The sequence below is a fragment of the Pygoscelis adeliae genome, unplaced genomic scaffold (assembly GCF_000699105.1).
Source record: "Pygoscelis adeliae isolate BGI_AS28 unplaced genomic scaffold, ASM69910v1 Scaffold621, whole genome shotgun sequence".
Lineage (NCBI taxonomy): Eukaryota > Metazoa > Chordata > Aves > Sphenisciformes > Spheniscidae > Pygoscelis > Pygoscelis adeliae.
Window position 1 is genome coordinate 29070 of NW_008824052.1, and position 5152 is coordinate 34221.

At 47.4% G+C, this 5152-nt stretch overlaps 1 protein-coding gene across 1 annotated transcript in view; it reads right to left on the reverse strand.

The window, feature by feature from the left end:
- Positions 1 to 5152, reverse strand: part of LOC103925078 (28S ribosomal protein S5, mitochondrial-like) — a gene marked incomplete at both ends in the record, with an annotated part of 64204 nt that overhangs the window by 23056 nt on the left and 35996 nt on the right. The window lies entirely within an intron of this gene.

Genomic DNA, 5152 nt, shown 5'->3' on the forward strand with positions numbered 1-5152 from the left:
TTCCTAGTAATGTCTCTGACCCGGGCCCCAGGGAGGCAGCAGACTTCCCTGTGGGACGGGTCCGGTCGGCATATAGGGCCCTCTGTTCCCCTCAGAAGGGAATCACCTACGACAATTACCCTCCTTTTTTTCTTAGCAGAGGCAGTCATAATGCACGGGGCTGACTGCCTCACCCTAGGCAACCCCCTGGATGGACCTTGATCTACATCCTCATTTGCCTGGCCCTCAAGTTCCAGGACCCCATATCTGTTGCGTAAGAGCAACTGGGAAGGTGAGGGAGGCTGTGCAGGGGATCACCTGGCACCCTGAGCAGGGACCTGTTTCCATTCCCCCCCGTCACTTAGGCCTCCTCCTTCCACCTGGTGGCAAGAAGGCAGGGGATCCTCTGCTTCTCGTGGAGCCTCCATCTGCTGCCTTTGCCTCAGGGATGGTAGGGTTTGGCTCCACCAATCTATCTCCCTCTCACACTCCCTGATACTCCTTAACCTTTCCACTTCCTCCTTCAGCTCTGCCACCAGGCTGAGCAGATCATCCACCTGGTCACACCGCACACAGGTGTGCTCCCAGACAATCCATTCTAGTATTCAACTTTCCTTTTGCAACTCATTTTTTACATCTAAGTCTCCCTTGCTCATTATTTAAATCCATTGCTTCTTATCCTTATCACAGCAGACATGTAAAACAGCTTATTCCTTTCCCCATCAGAGGATTTTTTAAAATATACAAACCAACTCATGACTTTTAATTACCCAATCTGACATTACAATACAACATCATTGTTTTCCATGTCTCAGAAGATACTCAAAACCACTGCAACAGGCAAGAATTTTGATACATAGGATTAATCTAGAAATCATTCAAGCTGCTGGATCGATTCCCAACTGATGGTCATCTCAGCAAAATGCAGGAAGATAATCAAGGACAAAGAAAACCAGGACAGGAGAGAACACTCAGAGGCTTTTCTGAAGTAGAGCTGTCAGTCAGCTCCACTTGCCTGATTATTCTTTTAACTTTCAGACAAGGAGCTGTTGCAAATTAGTCTATTCTGTTTAAGGAAATGTTTCTCATAAGCCCTCTTTCCCAGCTAAACAGACTTCAAGTAACTCACTTTCCAATAGGTTATGCTTGTACACAGTTTAAAAGAAATGAATGCTGCTCTCAGTTATATTAACTTTGTTCTTACTCTTGCATCCTGTACACGCTATTTATTAGTTACTCAAAGCCATTTAAAAGCTATTTTATTTTAATTCTGGCAAAATCTTACCTACTCTGGCCACATATATTTCAATGAAGACAATGGATAGACTCCTATTATCACATCAAATACAACATTAAAATTCTCAAATGTTGGTGAAAATAATTTCTGAATAAAACATTTCTTCATGGAAAGTACCTCACCAAGGAATGGCAAAACAATTTCAAGCAAAAGGCAGTTGACCACCATTCCAAAGACAGGTGACACAAACAACGACAGGGAGAGCTAAAAACAAAAAGACAGAAAATTGTTTCTTGTCTCCACATGAGAGATGTGGTTCACAGCTGATATTCAGTACTTCTGGTTCCACCCTTTATATTAAGCCTCTGAATAAGGCACCATGTAAGAGTATTATTATCAAAGGACATCATTTATTTCCCTAACTTGAAGTATCTGCTTTTTTTCTCAAAACAGACAGTGATGGAAATGAGATACTGATGTAGCTTTAAGGTCTCTTGCACATCTCACTTCCTACTCCTAAACCTATGCAGCCTTGTGTTGCAATGAACCCTGCAAAACTGGCAGATAAAGGGACTCTCTGCTTTATACATTTGGTCCTGTTCTGGACTGTGACATGGCCATCTCCTTCCCTCTTTGACTACAATCCTATTTAAAGGGCAACCTTTTCCTTACTCTCCAAACCAAGTAAACACTTGATTTCACAGTTCTTTACACAGCAACTCTGATTTTATTATCAAGGGACTGGTTCACTTTTTCCTGTCTCAAAAGGCATCCTTGCAGAGCATTCTGAAACATGCACCCTACCTTCCCTGGGACAGGCCCAATAGGCAGACAGGACACATGACACTGAGGATCTCCTCTCTCCACCTGGCTGAACGCAGTGACTCAAGGAATAGGGGGCAATGGCAGAAACTTCCTGCCCAGCACAGCAGGCGTGTCTCCCCTGTGACTACCCTACCCTCCCAGTTGCCCCTGCATAATAGGTATGAGGCTCTGCAAGTCGAACAATGACGAAGACGATGGTTCATCTAGCTTGGAGGTGTCACCGAGGTTAAGTCGGTCTACGCCCTGCATCAAAACCACTTCCCTAAAGAAAAAAAGACGGGTCATTGTCATAGGAGATTCTCTCCTGAAGGGAACAGAAGGCCCAATATGCAGACCAGACCCACTTCTTAAGGAAGTCTGCTGCCTCCCTGGGGAAGAGAAAGCTTCCTACCCTCGTACGGCCCTCAGATTACTATCCATTATTGATTTTTCAGGTAGCCAGCGATGAAGTTGCAACTAGAAGTCTGAGGGCAATCAAGAGAGACTGCAGGGCCTTGGGACAACTGGTTAAGGGATCAGGAGCACAAGTAGTGTTCTCCTCTGTCCCTCCAGTTGCAGGGAATGGTGAGGGAAGAAACAGGAAGAGCCAGCAGACCAATACCTGGCTCCAAGCCTGGTGTCACCAGCAGAATTTTGGGGTTTACTGATCATGGGTCAGTTTACATGACACCAGGCCTGCTGGCAACAGATGGGGTGTACCTGTCTCGAAGGGGGGAAAGGATCTTTGCACAGGAGTTCGCAGGGCTCATTGAAAGAGCTTTAAACTGGATTTGAAGGGGGAAAGGGATAAAACCAGGCTCGCTAGCAATAAGCCTGGGGGCGGCACACCAATGTTTGAGAGATGGTGTGGTAGTGAGGTCCTTCGGTCTGCCATCTCAGTGCAGGTAGGGGATAGAAAGCCATGCAACAGCAAAGACAAGGGTTACTGATGTGCTAGAAACCACGGAAGTGCCTGAGAGTGGTCATGTAGGAATTAGAGCTTCTCCCCTCAAAAAGGTGGTGTGATCAATAGCCCAACTGAAGTGCATCTACACCAATGCACGCAGCATGGGCAACAAACAGGAGGAGCTGGAAGCCACTGTGCAGCGGGAAAACTATGATATAGTTGCCATCATGGAAACATGGTGGGGTGACTTGCACAACTGGAGTGCTGCAAGGGATGGCTATAAATTCTTCAGAAGGGACAGGCAAGGAAGGAGAGGCGGTGGGGTAGCCCTGTATGTTAGGGAGTGTTTTGACTGTCTAGAGCTTGATGATGGTGATGATAGGGTCGAGTGTTTATGGGTAAGAATCAGGGGGAAGGCCAACAAGGCAGATACCATGGTGGGAGTCTGTTACAGACCATCCAACCAGGATAAAGAGGCAGACAAAATATTCTACAAGCAGCCGGCAGAAGTCTCACAATCACTAGTCCTTGTTCTCGTGGGGGACTTCAACTTACCAGACATGTGCTAGAAATACAATACAGAGGAGAGGAAACAATTCAGGAGGTTCTTGGAGTGTGTGGAGGATAACTTCCTGACACAGCTGGTGAGGGAGCCAACTAGGGAAAGCACCCCGCTAGACCTGTTGTTTGTGAACAGAGAAGGACTTGTGGGTGATGTGATGGTTGGAGGCCATCTTGGGCAGAGCGATCATGAAATGATAGAGTTTATGATTCTCTGAGAAGGAGGGGAGCCAGCAGAACCGCCACCTTGGACTTCCAGAGGGCAGACTCTGGCCTGTTTAGGAGACTGGTTGACAGAGTCCCTTGAGAGGCAGTCCTGAAGAGCAAAGGAGTCCAGGAAGGCTGGACACTTTTCAAGAAGGAACTCTTAAAGGCGCCCGAGCAGGCCATCCCCATGTGCAAAAAGACGAGCTGGCGGGAAAGAAGACCAGCCTGGCTGAACAGAGAGCTTTGGTTGGAACTCAGGAAAAAAAGTTTATGACCTTTGGAAGAAGGGGCAAGCAACTCAGGAGGACTACAAGGATGTTGTGAGGTTATGCAGGGAGAAAATTAGAAGGGCCAAAGCCCAGCTAGAACTTAATCTGGCTACTTCTGTAAAAGACAATAAAATACGTTTCTATAAATACATTAGCCACAAATGGAGGGCTAAGGAGAATCTCCAACCTTTATTGGATGCGGGCGGAAACATAGCGACAAAGGATGAAGAAAAGGCTGAGGTACTTAATGCCTTCTTTGCCTCAGTCTTTAATAGCAAGACCAGTTGTTCTCTGCGTACCCAGCCCCCTGAGCTGGAAGACATGGACAGGGAGAAGAATGAAGCCCCCATAATCCAAGAGGAAATGGTTAGCAACCTCCTACACCACTTAGACACACACAAGTCTATGGGGCTGGATGGGATCCACCCAAGCGTACTGAGGAAGCTGGCAGAAGTGCTCACTGAGCCACTTTCAATTCTTTATCAGCAGTCCTGGCTAACTGGGAAGGTCCCAGTTGACTGGAGGTTAACAAATGTGACCCCCATCTACAAGAAGGGCCAGAAGGAGGATCTGGGGAACTACAGGCCTGTCAGTCTGACCTCGGTGCTGGGGAAGGTTATGGAGCAGATCATCTTGAGCACCATCACAGGGCACATACAGGACAACCAGGTGATCATGCCCAGTCAGCATGGGTTTATGAAAGGCAGGTCCCGCTTGACTAACCTGATCTTCTATGACAAGATGACCCGCTTAGCGGATGACGGAAAGGCTGTACATGTTGTCTACCTAGACTTTAGTAAAGCCTTTGACATCGTTTCCTACAGCATTCTCCTAGAGAAGCTGGCGGCTCACGGCTTGGATGGGCATCTGCTTCGCTGGATAAAAAACTGGCTGGATGGTCGAGCCCAAAGAGTTGTGGTGAATGGAATTAAATCCAGTTGGCAGCCAGTCACAACTGATGTTCCCCAGGGCTCAGTTTTGGGACTGGTCTTGTTCAATATCTTTATCAATGATCTGGATAAGGGGATCGAGTGCACCCTCAGTAAGTTTGCAGACGACACCAACTTGGGCAGGAGTGTTGATCTGCTCGAGGGTAGGAAGCCTCTGCAGAGGGACCTGGACAGGCTGGATCGATGGGCCGAGGCCAACTGTATGAGATTCAACAAGGCCAAGTGCCGGGTCCTGCAC